Here is a 14,675-nt window from a genome sequence, read left to right as displayed (position 1 = left end):
CATTCATAAAATTATGTCACTTGCCTTAACAAAAAGCAGCTTTAGCCAGGGGATTATGAAGTTAGGGGGCAAGGCAGTAGTGGAAGGATGCACCTAAACTGTCACTGCTTTACTAAAATTAAGACAGTAATTAACACAATAATGTATGCCTATTACATCCTAACTTTCCATTAATCTTTTTCTTCAAAGTCTTTTTTGAAATCCACAAAAGCCAGAATCATTGCCTTCCTCATACCCTATAAATATCATCAACAAACAGGTCCTACATAAAACAGTGGACAAAAAGATGTAATTGATGAATTCTCAAAACCCTGCAATTTCTAATGTTTTGTCATCTCAGAAATCAATTCATAAGAACTTATCACATGAGTATGGGATGTGGGGGAGGATAAACAAAATATCCTTCTGACCACTGATGCGAAACTAGTTTTAAACACCTGGATTTTCTTCTTCTCCTGATTATATTCAAATGAATTATTATCTCAAAAACCATATAAAAGATTAACACAGATATTTTCTTGCCACTACATTCTCAAATTCCAAGCAATACCACTATCCTTTTTGCAATGAACCACTTTTTTATACTTTTATGAGGTCTTCTCAATTTCAATAAGAACAGGTGAATTAAGAGTAACTGAAACCTATCAAGCTACATGTATCCACTCTTCTGTATATTTTGATAAAAGTTTGCTTTAGAAAAAAAAAAATTGCAATATACAAAATGCTCTGGTTATTGTCCCCTCCCTCTCATAGTTTTTCAGAAGACCACAATGAATTCCTGATTCAAATGTGTTATCAATGTTAAACCCACATAATTTTTATTACATGTATCTTATTTATAAGGTAAAAGTAGTTTGCTGCTTTAAACACAAACACACACATACAACAGTCTTTCCTAAAGTGCCTCATATTTGAAAATGGCCAAGTTTTCCAAATATTAATGACAATAACACAGGGCAGTTTAATTATGGCACAATAAATGAATGACAAGAGCATTTTACTTCAAAATCCCTGAGTTCCAGGATCTGAACATCTATAAGAACATCCTTTTCATTCCAGATTCAAAAGTTTAAAGCATTCAAATGCTACAACACACCTTTCAGTTATAGGCATTGCTTCGATGAAAAACACCTTTAAAAACCATGAAATGAAATCAATTCCACATAAAGCTATCATAGGATTCTGATCTCTAATCTGACTTGTAAATTAGATGTGTGTAACTTCGACTATTCAGCAACCACAGATCTTCTTCCTAGCAGGACGGCTGTTGGTTGCACTGCACTCTGACCAAAAACATGCAGTAGTAGCCGTGGCATACTGACAAATTCAAGAGTATATGCCTTGAATAAAACAGTATATGCCCTGAATAGTATATGCCCTGAACAGCTTTCAAGGTAAGTCATGAGGGAATCTTTTTCTGTTTGTAGATGAGCTGCATGAATCTATGTTTTATATTCTGGGATGCCAGAGTTTTTGTTGAATGCTAAAATGAAAAAAATGTTGAAGATTCACTGAAAAAAAAAAATGGGATTCAACATTAAGAATCCACCCACTTCATTTGGTAGCACTGCTTTCAAATCCTCTACTACTGGAATAAACAGATACATGCCAAAAGCAGGGTCTCTAACAAAATAAAATACTGATTTGTTTCAGAGAATACTTTGATGTTCCAGTTTTCTTGTGATTTAATGGTTCTAGAAAACACAGGGTTATTTCCAATCCACATCTGTTCACTAATCATTTTAAATGAATTTAGTTAATAGATCTAAAGATATTAATTTTTTAATTCAACTGTTCTTTGCCCCTAATATTATAGACTGATTTTCTACCCCTAAGGAGTTCAAAAGCCTATGCAAAAGGATGTTTTCTTAGAAAGTTCTGGGTACAATAGCTTTTTGCAAACAGAAACATATTTTATGCATGCTGGGGGAGAGCAAAATTTCAAGAATGCCCCAAAGCAAAAACTTTCTTATAATAATGACAGTCTTTAAATTAACCTTCTTAGGTTAATTTTTTTAGCCTAAGTAGATGTTCTTCTTTACTCTATTTCCCTTGAAGTAAAAGAACCCAATACTAAAAGGTGATAACTACGTAAGTTCCGTAAATGGACAGAATCTTCATAGTTTACCAAAGCAATTACCATGTATCATTATGAAATGATAATACATTACACACTCCCCAAGTAAGAATTAAATTTACTCCGACTACCTCCACCAAAAAAAAAAAAAAAAAAAAAACAATTTTTATTTAGTCATGAAGTCCTTGGAATCATAGTAGGGCTTGATGCCATACTGGTGTCACACTCTGCCAGTCATCCAAAGAATATGCCATCCTTCTTTTTCAACTTCTTTGTCTACTAGTGCGTCATCACTGGACCCAGCAGGCTGCTCACCCAGACAATTTCAGTAACGGATTTTGGCTCTGTGCATAACAGATGAAAATCTTTATGAAGTATCCAGTTTGTCTTATAGCTGAGAGATCTGAACCTGCTGCAGATGTCACATCTAAATTCTTGAACGGATTTTTATCATCAGTGTCACCTATAAAACAAGACAGTGTCACCAACAGCATTGTCCTAGAGAATATCTACTTCAGTAACGCTAAGCTTTCAGCATCATAACTGATAGTGATTTCTCTGACTACAACCAGGATCGGCAAACTAGAGCCCATGGGCCAAAATTTAGCCCACTGCCTATGCTCATACAGCCATGACCTGAGAACAGATTTTATATTTTTAAATGGTTGAAAAAAGTTTTTTAAAAAAGGTTAGTGTTTTGTGACATGTGAAATTACATGAAATACAAACTTCAGTCTCCTTCCATTTTAGTGGAAGCATAGCTACTCATTCACTTATGTACTTCTCTATGGCTGCTTCCATGCTACAATGGCAAACTTAAGTAGGCGCAACACAGACCACATGACCCATAAAGATGAATACATCTACTCTCTGGTGCTTTAAAGAAAAAGTCCGCCAACCCCTGACCTGAGGATATCGAGTAGGTAGGAAATAGGACACCTGGTATCTGTTGCATGAAGAACCTGTGTTCAATGACCCAGCTGTTCCCTTGCCATACCTTCATCAATTTGTTTAACAAATATTTCTGGGCAAGCCTGTCACTCCAGTGCAGACAGCTATAGTTACTTTGCTTTCCACTTTGGCTCAGCCTAGCCTCAATCCAAGGGGTCAACATTGCCCTTGGACAAGAAGAAGACAAGGAGCTCAGCTTCAAATGAAATTCCTCTCCAACACTGGCCTCTCCCATATCTCTAAGTTCTCCTAGTTCTCGATTTCTGCGTTATGTCAACCATTCTCCATAACAGGCTTCCTGCACTGCATACCAGTCTTAAAATTCTCTATTTCCTGCCAGAGATCCTAGGACAGTAGGCTGTGAGTCACAGCAGTCAATCACAGATTTCTGCTGGCTGATAGCCAGTTTTACCCCTGCTCTAACAACCACTCTGTAACATGAATTTATTCAGGGCCCCTGTGGACAATCTGCATACTGCAACATTTTCCTGGCTTCCACTACTCCTCCTGTTCATAAATGCCCCTGGACTTCATTTCCTTTTACATTCACACCTCTGGCCTATAAATCCATGAGTTCAACCTTTCCAACCGGCTTGTCATTGTTTCTTGAGCTCAGTTCATACAATAACCAAATATAGGAGCACAACAACAAAAAAAAATTCTATATAAATGGATTTCCCAACCTAGAACTACCCACGTTAAGGCATCTCTTATTTTTTAGCAACTGCCCTAAAAAGGGAATATCTCATTCCCAAGCAGCATTCAGAACATCCCTTCTTTTTCCTTTCATCATTGCCAATTAGCCCCAAGTTTCTACACCTGCTTCACCTGAGCGTGTTAACAATTACCCTTTACTCACTTGGGGAGCTCAAAGTATCTGTGTTTCTTGAGCACTGCCTCAGAATGTCTCTCTTCCTTCTACCAAAGCTTTAACAATCCCATTTCTACCGTAAGGGAAAAGTGGGCGGGGGGTTCCTGCCACTGAGCCACTAAAATGGAGAAATGTATTTGGCTAGACTTCTACCAGTGAGAATATAATTCCCCAAAGAAACATGCCAATAGTCCACAATGAAGCTATGCCCATACTATTAATGGCATAGAACCCATCTGTAATTTATACTATATTGCTGCAAATAATCACAAATAAGTTGTAGACTGACTATACTAGAAAACAGCTATGAAATGTCAGGAAGACTTTATAGCAGAACAGATTAGCCTCATGTAAAGACTTCAGAGAAAATGGCAGTTTATTTTTAGCAGTGAATTTCACTACAACTTTGAAATAGACTGCCATGCTGAACAATTCTGAAACCTGCATGAATAGCTCTAACACAAACAAAACAGTTTGTATCAAAAATGAATAGGCTGACTGAAATGACCATTAACCTTATCTCAATTGTGAATAGCATATAGGTAGCACCAACCTTAAATAAAAGGAAAATCTTCTTCAATAACACATACAGGAACCCTCTGCCCACTTGGGGAATGACCCAGAAGTCCAGCAACATACCCTCAAATCCAGAAAAATAAAGTAGAGGCATATAGTCCATATTCCAAAGGAACACTCAAAAGAGTAAAACTTCAGAACTTTAATCTTTTGATGAATCTAGTCTCCTTCCCTTTAGGGAACAGTTCAAACTTTTTAGTATCAGAACTCCTTTGTGTTCTCAAAAATTGAGAATTCTCGACTTTTTGTTAATGTGAGTTAGAATTGTCAATGTTTACTATATTAGAAATTAAATGAGAAAAGTTTAAGTATTAATTCATTTTAAAATTTCAATGGCATATGTAATATGACAGCCTTTATGAAAAATTACTTTCCTTTAAAAAAATAGGAAATTTCTTTCTAATTTAATAGAAGATGAATTCTCCTATCTTCTTCTATGTTCAATCTGTTGTGATATGTTGTTTTGATTTCAATAAAAAAGGAATTAACGTTAATATGAATTGCCTTTTCAAATAATTATGAATGTTGTTCTTTGATACTACACCAAAACTTGACAAGCTGGAGTTTGAAGGTTATCTATAACATGGATCCTATTATCACATAAACTCTTTGTATTCTGTCACTTGCTTTTATTTTTTAATGTTTTATTTATTTTTGAGAGAGAGAAAGAGAGAGAGAGACAGAGAGAGAGAGAAACGGAGACAGACAATCCCAAGCAGACTACACCTGTCAACAGAGCCCGATGCAGGGATGAATCTCACCAATAGTGACATCATGACCTGAGTAGAGATCAAGAGTCTGACACTTAACTGAGCCACCCAGACATCCCTGTTACTTGCTTTTTATAAGGGTTTTTTACCAATAATTTTGTAATGCTGATCACTTTGAAAATATCAGCTCCTTGCATTTGTTTATATTCCAAATCTTGACATAATTAACTAATTAATACCACAGCAAAAACGCAGATTCATTAATATCATTACCCATCTCATCAGAAAAGTCTTTAAGTACTGGGAAGCTGACAAGGGCACAGCAGGTGATACAAGTTCTCCAAAATTTTAATTTTCACTTGAAAGCTCAAATTTTATCATTGGCAACAAGTATTACCAGTTGTTTTCCCCCAAGTGACAGGCTTACTTTGTTCATTTTCAAGAAAATGATTGCCAAATATCTAAATCTAAATAATCATAGTTTGGTAGTCATTATTACAAGTAAAAGTGATGTTTCATGAAAAATACGATTAATTCAGCTTGAAACTCAAAAAAATCATAGAAGGGTTTTTCCTTGAGCCAACCAATGTACTCTGCATACGCAGCAGCAATGTTTTTTGCGTATTTCCTATCTCATCACAAAAAGAGTATTAAAACAAAGTGTACTCAGGGATGAAGATTTAATAAAAAAATTTTTTTTACTGCTTCATCAAGGACATTATTCAGTGAAACTGGCTTTTCTGTTTTGTTTTTTTACTGGGAAAGCATGGTAATAAAGAATACAATGATTACTAGTACAGTTTGATGCCACTGCCATTTAATATCTACTAAGATGCCCACAGTTTTACCCACCATTGTTTTAGTATCAGTGAGGCAAATGTCAAAGCAATGGGAACAGCAAGAAGTCAGTATTACTATGAAAAAAGTTTTAACCTCACAGACCCCCTAAAAGGCTCTTGGCAACCCCCATGGGTCTACATATCACAGTCTGAGAACTGTTGTCTTAAGGAAACAATGAAAGCTATAAATGATAAGTTGCCATCCCCAAATTGATAATAAATATCCCGCAACATAAGAATTATATTAAATATCTGTACAAATTCTTTCATTTTAATTCAAAATTGGTCCTACTCATTTGGAAACCAAACAATGTAACACCAATTAACATGAAATGAGCGCTTACATGTATTATCTCATTAAATCCTCATAATAATTCTACTAGTTCTCTGATATACTCATGCTACAGATGAGGAAACCTGAAGTAGAGAGAGGGGAAGTCATTTGTCTGAGGTCACAATAACAACTACAGTATTTATGGATTCAGGCATTACTAAGTATTTTGCATACTTCCTCTCTGAAGTCTTTACAACAACATATTATCCTTTTTCACCCTTTATTATTCTTTACACTTTTATTACCCATTTTACAGATGAAAACTGAGTCAAGAAAGTAAAGTTCCCTTCCCAAAGGTTACCCAAGTGCTAGATCACCTATAGACAAATCCAAGTCTGTCTTAATTCAAAAGTATGCTACATATTCTACCTCTCTCTGTCACATATCAGTGTACCCTGAGTATATAAATAGATTGACTGTTGCAAGAATCTTACATAGTTTTAAATTCAAATGAGCAAGACCTCTATTTGAAAAGATTCTTACTAATTTGATTATCTCTGTCTTCAAATAGAACAAAACCTACTTCCTTTTAAAATGATCTAGGTAGATGATGAACTAACTCACACCATTAAACACTTATCTGTATATGACAATAAATCAATACAGGTAAGATTATTCTGAGGAAACTGAAACCCAGAAAAGTAGCTAACTTTCCCCAAAGATATGCTGTTCATAAATGGTACAGGGTCAAAATCAGTTTCGACTGACCCTGAAGCCTAAGCTCTTCAATCACACTGCCTGCATATATTTAAGAAGGTCTCAGGCAATGACCTAGGAATTGTTCACAAGGTCTGGATACAGAACTTGCTGATATCATATCCACTTTACCCAAGGTAATCAAGATATGAATCATCTTGTATCTCAAAGACCTAGAGGCAAAAAGGAAGCAGCTACCTGCTGAAAATAAAGAATGAAAATAAAAAATGTCCACAGGTGCTTTAGGTAAAATGTCAACAGGTAATGTTGAAAAGAGAAGTAAAATTTCTACACACATCTCCATAGCTGAGATAACCCTATCTCTGTTCAAAACCAAAACAAAAGAATGCCTAGAGAAAAATGTCATCACAGCTACAGAGGCTGTCCACTCTTTACACAATAGCTTTCAGATGCCAGGAGCCCAAGAGTGCTGCACACTTAATAAACAACAGCAGAAATCAGTTTCCTAAAGCATTCCTAAACTCTAATCAATCAGCAAAATTTTCATTTCAAATAAGGATCCATAAAAGCCAGGGGTTATGCCCCAGTGTTTGTTTCTATTTTAAGGTCCTACATCATAAGATACTGCTTCATATTAAACCTTACGGGGGACAGGGAAGGAATTAAGGTTTACCCAGCTCAATTCATCTTAACTTCTTGTAACTCAGCTTTTGGGAAGGATAAACATCTTGTGATTGGATAGAGGGGTGTGGCTTTAATTTCAAACAAACTGTATTCTCAAACAAACTGTATGTGTATTCCACAAACACATTTGACATTTGACAGGAAGGTGACAAAATGGAAGGCTATGGTATACCACCTAAAAGGGCAGGGCAGCACAGGCGAGAGATGAGAATTACACTTCTCATAGAATACCACATTCTGGATTCCCTTTGTGGCAAAGGATAAAAACAAAAAACTACACAGCAAACTTTACCTCCTCCCATCACCAAAAAAAATCACAATCTAGTAATGTAAAAGCAGCTGACATATATAGAAAAAAAAAAACAAAAAACAAAAAAACAAGATTGAGGTCATGTCTCTTGACATGCATCATTTACACTAAGGATTCCCCCATTTATCTGAATTAATTTCATGTACCTAATTTCATTCAGATAATTGAAGTTTTCCTTTTAGAGTTGTAAAATGTTACCTCACCATAATTAGTAAACTGTCCACTTAAAAATACCACTACCAAAAATACCATCTCCCCCCCGCCTCTCTACACATACACATATACTCCACTATCATTGAAAGTATGAGATGTTGGCCTTCACAGGAAATTTAGTTCAAAAGTCCTCTTTAAAAAATTAGCACGAGAAATTCTACAAAAAAAGTTATGGTCATTACCTTTTTAATAGAGAGTGTTTGCATTACTGTCTGAAGACATGGTAATTTGGGTATTCAATACATGACTGACTACTGTTCTGAAACCAACTTAACGGTTTACACTACTAAAGAGTTTGGTGACCTGCCTCAAAACAATAACCACGACTGTATGGAGAACAAAATCAAAGAGGTCTCTCTTTTTATGAGCAGGCATTTAAGGGCCTTTTAATGAGAATTTACTCTTTAGTATACAATTACTAATGAACAAAAAGAGGACCATTAAACTCACTTCTTTATAGTGCCATAAAACTTCAATGTGTAAAAAATATTACATATATATTAATCAAACTCAAGAAAAACTGAAACATGCAATACCTTAAAATGCATAGCAAAAATTATACACCTTTTCTTCTTAAATAAATGCCCTGCCAAGGTATTTTTTTATATGGATATGCTTATAATTTAAAATATACAGACTCTGTAGTACTAATGATGGTAATGAAATGTCTAAACTTCTTGTATGAATTCTAAATTTCTATACGGACACTGATTTCCCATACTGACAACAAACTTACTGCTAGGATGAATTTTATATTAATCAATATTTATTTATCACCTGCTATTTGCCAGGCACTGTACTGAGTGCTGAGAACACCACCAGGAAGAGCACAGATTCAGTTTCAACACTCGGGGTACACATAATCTAGAAGGAAAGACAGATCATAAACAAATGTGCCATGGGAAAATACAACAGCTACTTGGTCAAATGAAAGTTCAAAACTGAGAGAAGACATGGGTAGACTATCAAATACTTAAAAATAGCTACCACTGAAAATGGGGGATATAAATCACCCATTACATGAGTCAACTAAGAAGGCAAAGAATCCAACAGGTATAATCAGGAAAGGGATCTAAGTAATGACTGGATGAAGTCTAGGGTGTTCTAGAGCCTGATGCAAATGAAAAGCTGACCCTCAAAATGGGCCCAAATCGTAATAGCCAAAGAGCCCAGCTCTCAGCTAGCCTGTCCTCAGTATCCAAGGCGTCAATCCAGTAAGTTCAAATCCCAGAGGCAGTATCACAGTATCTTGGCTCTGCAAGTTCTGCCTCGGTTGAAATAGAGCCCCAACCATCTGCCTGTGGACAAGAACAGGTCCCAAGTCCAGGAGAGGAATAGGAGATATAGCAAGGAGAGGCAGATGACCAAGAGGTTAGAGTTCTTAAGCAGGCTTAAGGCAAGGTTTCAGGTCCACAAGGGATCTGGTGTACAAAAAGAAACAACACCAGAAAACATATCAACTCTATGGACAATTTAACACTTACTAAAGAAAGGCTGTGGAATTGCTTCTCTGGTTACTTTTAAAAATAAATACTCAAAAACAAAACACTCATCTATTTAAATGACTTAAGTATGAACTTAAAGTGTAGCAAGAAAGGATTAGTCTTCCTAATTCTTACTGATTAATGAATCCATACCCTAATTCCACCTAAACCTACATTGAAATATTCTAGATGCCTCACACACACCTCATTAAATGTTTATGCTATGTCTTTCAAAACTCTTGATGAGTAATGTGTTTTTTAAAATGAGAGTTTCATGGTCAAACTGCACATATGCCAACGGTACAGTGAGATACCATACTTCTGTGAACAATGAACGCTCAGGGCACCGGAGTAAGTCCAGATCACACATCTGGAAGTGGATGGAGGTCTTAATGTATTTTAAGTCTTTTTTTTTTTTTAACGTTTATTTATTATTTTGAGAGCAAGTGAGAGAGAATGAGTGGAGAATGCACAGAGAGAGGGAGACACAGAATCCGAAGTAGGCTCCAGAATCTGAACTGTCAGCACAGAGCCTGATGTGGGGCTTGAACCCATGAACCATGAGATCATGACCTGAGTGGAAATCAGACACTTAACTGACTGAGCCACTCAGGCACCCCTGTATTTTCAGTCTTAAAAAGCAATGTAAAAACTGGGTCGAAGGGATAGAACTTGCAGTGGATAGAACACACAGACTGGGACTAGCAAAAGAACCAGCAATGATACATGTGAAAGATTTGCTTCCTATACATTAAATACTGCCCTACTGTACTATACAAATGTTTTCAGTAATAGAGTCATAGAAAACAATACACGTAGTACAAAAATGTTATCCCTGTGAAGGCTATCATTTATATGGCTCTACATATTCAAATAGGACTCACTGGAAGGAACTGACCTTGCATTTGCTCAAACATTATTTTCCAAAGCTATTCAAAGGGTGGAGTGGTGGTACTTCCCAAAAGAAATGCTTGAAACTTTTCCTCAATTTTTATTTTAAATAAACAAAACACACTATTCTGATCTATTAAAGAAAGAAGAGATAAGCCTAAGAAAAAAAGAAAATACAGTGAGTTTTTCGGGTTTTTTGTTCTTTTGTTTTTACTGTATCACCAGAATGCCGTATCGAATACAGCCTGAAACCATTTAATACATCATTTCAGGACAGCCTGCCAAGGTAGTCTGGACTCCAAAAGTCATGCTCCTTAAAAAGGTTTATCCTTATATGCTGAAAAATGTTTATCCTTATAAAGTGAAACCAAAACTTTAAAATGTGGCCTACGGTAACAATTAGAGGGTCACTCAATAGATGGCTGTCAAACTTTGCTCCAGTGGAAAATTTCACTAGAAAATTCACATTACTTCAGCTCTACTGGGTGACCTATCAAAAAATTTAAATAATGCTCCTTTTCCCCAACTTCACAGTGAGTAACATGTTAAAAGAATAAAATTCTCAATGTTAAGTTTGTCCCCCCAATTTTTCTAAAATATTTGATACCTGCTACCTCTTCCAATACTGGAATTTAACTTAATAGAATATTTGATTCAGCACGTATATGGAAATGGAATGATTTCAAGTTTACAATATCATGATTCATGACTTCCAGGCACTTGGCTCCCTTAAGTTTGATTGAGCCCAAAATGACCACAAGCACTAGACACGAGGCTTACACAGAAAGAATAAGACCTGGTCACCAGGTAAAGTGTACACAAGTATTTACCAAAAAGTATTTGCTAAATGCCTAAACACTGTGGTGCATATGCAAAGAATTCACCCTGCCTTAGCCAGGACTTCAGGACCTCTGCATCTGAGGCCCACCAAGAAAAGTGATGTTGGCTCGGGAACTGGAATTCAATTACTACATGCGTATAGCACCTTTCTTCCTCATCGATATCAAGATTACATACACCAGAGTCTTATATATGAGGATCTTGAACTGCCACTCTCCTAGAATTGAAACAGACTATCTGAAACAAGAATATGAACAAACGTTCTTAGAGTGAAAATAATTACTAATTTCAAACAAACTGGAAAGTACTATTTCAACTGATGGAATGTAACATTTCCCAACTATACATAATTTGTCATTTGTATCTAATGGGTCCAAATCATAAACTAAGGCATACTAAGGCATATACTCAAAACAGGAAAAAAGAAAAAAGAAAATTTAGTAATTACTAGGCTTTTCTTAAGATAACATATTCAAAACAAATTTTGGCACAAGAGTATTCATCGGAGAGGTCTAAACTGTATACTTAAGTGTTCATTTCAGTTCATTAAGCCAACCAGTTCTATTTAACTGTTGTTAAATATCTTCAAGAAACTTTAATTTCTCCCTGTGAAATAATGGGTTTGGATTAAACTGCGAAAGTCCCTTACAAACAGAAAATTCTGTACTTCTGTAGTACATAAGATTAAAATGTCAACAGGGTTTCAAAACAGGAGTAAAGAAGTCAACTTCTCAAACTGATAATGCCAAAAATTCAGTTTCTTATTTTTATCTCAGTATCATGGTTCATATTTTAGCCACTTAGTTTACAAGTTTGTCAAAGAAAGTCTCATGATTCAAAACGTACTCCTCCAACCCTCCATACTCAAACTGTTTCATTAAATACAAGATCCTAAGGAAAATATACAATAAAAGAGCTAAGGAGAATCTATTCCACATCAGACCTGGAATGCATTAAAATTCACCATAGCACTTGGTACGTGGGTTCCTAGGTGAAACTCCTGCCACGCTTTAGCTTACTTAAACAGGTTAACAGAATGCAATAAAATGGCTCTACTGAATTATTCTGACCTTCTTTTCAGCAACTCCTTTATCTGACCACTACATTGGGCTTTAAAATCAACTTCAGAGGTAGCACCAAACAACCAAGGTGAGCCACAGCACTCGGGGGCTGCATTGTGAAACCCACCTCTTGGTGGAAAATCACCGTCAAGTCAACGTTTTCCATTTCAGACGGTGATACAGGTGGAGGAAAAAGTGTAAAGCCTTCTCTTTGAACCTCCCATCGAGCTGCCCGAAGGCGCTAACTTAAGAATTATCTCAAAGATAATCTAATGCTTACAGTTCTCAGAAGACTCTAAAAGTTGTATTTGAGAGAGAGACAGAGAGAGAGCGAGAGGCAGGGAGAAAGCGCGCGCACTCCCTGGAGCCTAAAGGTTAAATTGTGGAGCACTGCAACTTCATTGTAGAGTACATGGCTGGATTTACAAGACTTAGATTAAGAGAACCTTTCCACCAGAACACTTAGCCCGGCTCCCGATCAAAATAAGTACACGCCGGATCCTCACTGGAGGGAAGGGGTAACGGGCGAATGAGGTCTTTCGTTTCAACTGGCCGAGAGGGAGAGGGGCTGACGAAAGCAAGAAAGTGAGGGCGATAGAGGGGCCAGGCGCAAAGGTTCCCTTCAGGAAGGCCTGGGGCCGGGCGTCGCAAGGGACCCGGCCCGGCAGCCTCTGGATCTGCAGGAGGCCCCTCCGCCTACTCAGGCCAACCCCGGGAACCCGGCCTCCCTTCTCCCCGCGGGGACGTAACGCGCCCCCACCCGCCCCTCGCCTGCAGTTCGAGAAGGTGGCGGCGGCGCGCCGGGCCGCGGGAACCTGGCACGCACGAAGCGCAGAACTCAAAAAAATTAAATCACAAAATGGCCAGCGTGCAGGATTGCAACGCAGCAGCCCGTGTGCCCCGCTCCGGGCGCGACGCGGATCACGGCACCAGGAGCGCAGCGCGTGCGCTCGAGAAGCGCACCGCCCGCGCGGCCCTCAGCTCCGCCCCCCCCACCCCCAACTCCTCGCGCCGCCGCCGCCGCCGCCGCCGCCGCCGCTGCCGCCGCCGCTGCCCCTCTGGGAACTCCGCGCCGCGCGGCCCCGCGAGGCGGGCGTCGGGGAGGGAAGGGGAGGGGCCGCGCTCCCCGCCTCCCCGCCGGGCCGCGCGGCTCCCCAGCCCGGAGCCTACTCACCTCCTCCTCCTCCTCCTCCTTGTCTCTCCCTCCTGGCCACCGGCGCGGCCCAGCCGGCGACGCGCTGACGCCGTGCCCCTCCCCCGCGGCCGCCGCCGCTGCCGCCGCCCCTCCCGGCCTGCGGCCGCTGCGGCCTCGAGGCGCGTCAGGCGCAGGCCCCGCCCTTTGGCCCGCCCACGCTCTCAAGGCTCCGCCCCCCCCTCCCCCCCCCCCCCACCCGCGCGGTTTGGACGCCGAGGGCTCGGGGTCCCTGAGTCAGCGTCGGGTCCCGCCTGCGCGCACCGGCCCACCTCAGCTCACAGCCCCCGCTCTTCTTCTCACCTGCCCACTACCCGAAGGCTTCGCTTCACTTCCCACCTCCCTGCGCGCCCTTTCCATCTCTCATCAGCACCCCTCTCTGCCTCTTCAGCTTTTTCGTACTCTTTCCCTAACCCCCTAGTATCGTTCTAAGCTCGCATTGGCGCCTTCTCTTTTCTTCTGGAAGGTCTTCGCTGCTCACTAGGTCGGCCTCGGCTTCCTCCTGCAGTTTTTGTGCCGGTTCCTCTTCCCCGTCTCCGTCCCTCTTACTGGCTTGCTGGAGCCTCAGGACCTCAGGACCCCAGCAGTTACCCGGCCCCTTCCCTGCCAACCTGTACCTGCGCCGCAGTTTGCACCCCTTTGGCTGCATCTGCTTCGCCTACGCGTCCTCATTTCCCTCCCTGTGGTCCGCTCTCGGAACCTCTTGGCAGGCTCACACTTTCCTTTGCTTACATTTTGTCCATCTTTTCTGTTCTGACTCCTCCACACACTTAGGATGCATTTTGGGTATTCAACCATTGCTTGTCCACACTTACACGAAGAGAGTCACTGACGAATTCAAAGCACAAAGCAAGGAGATAGCAGTGGTGACCTTTGAGTTGCTTAGTTGTCTCTACTTTCTCTTTGGGGTAATGTATTGACACTTAAATTTAAAAGAATGAAATTTTCTATTGGAGCTTAGAATTCACAAATTTTAGATGTTTTT

At 39.4% G+C, this 14,675-nt stretch overlaps 1 protein-coding gene across 21 annotated transcripts in view; it reads right to left on the bottom strand.

The window, feature by feature from the left end:
- GTDC1 (glycosyltransferase like domain containing 1) overlaps positions 1 to 13,762 on the bottom strand; it is a 404,727-nt gene extending 390,965 nt beyond the window's left edge. For 10 of the 21 annotated variants that reach the window (XR_007154565.1, XR_007154566.1, XR_007154567.1 and 7 more), the window contains exons 1-2: positions 10,605 to 12,476; positions 9,000 to 9,086 (exon numbers count right to left, since the gene is read on the bottom strand). The gene's annotated coding sequence lies outside the window, so the exon portion shown is untranslated. The other 11 variants (XM_047869465.1, XM_047869480.1, XM_047869484.1 and 8 more) reach the window with 8 other exon arrangements.
- Between the last annotated feature and the right edge of the window lie 913 nt (positions 13,763 to 14,675).

This window comes from Prionailurus viverrinus, chromosome C1 (assembly GCF_022837055.1).
Source record: "Prionailurus viverrinus isolate Anna chromosome C1, UM_Priviv_1.0, whole genome shotgun sequence".
NCBI classification, from domain to species: domain Eukaryota; kingdom Metazoa; phylum Chordata; class Mammalia; order Carnivora; family Felidae; genus Prionailurus; species Prionailurus viverrinus.
Note: the sequence above shows the minus strand (reverse complement) of the source record. Positions and strands in the feature narration are given on the sequence as shown.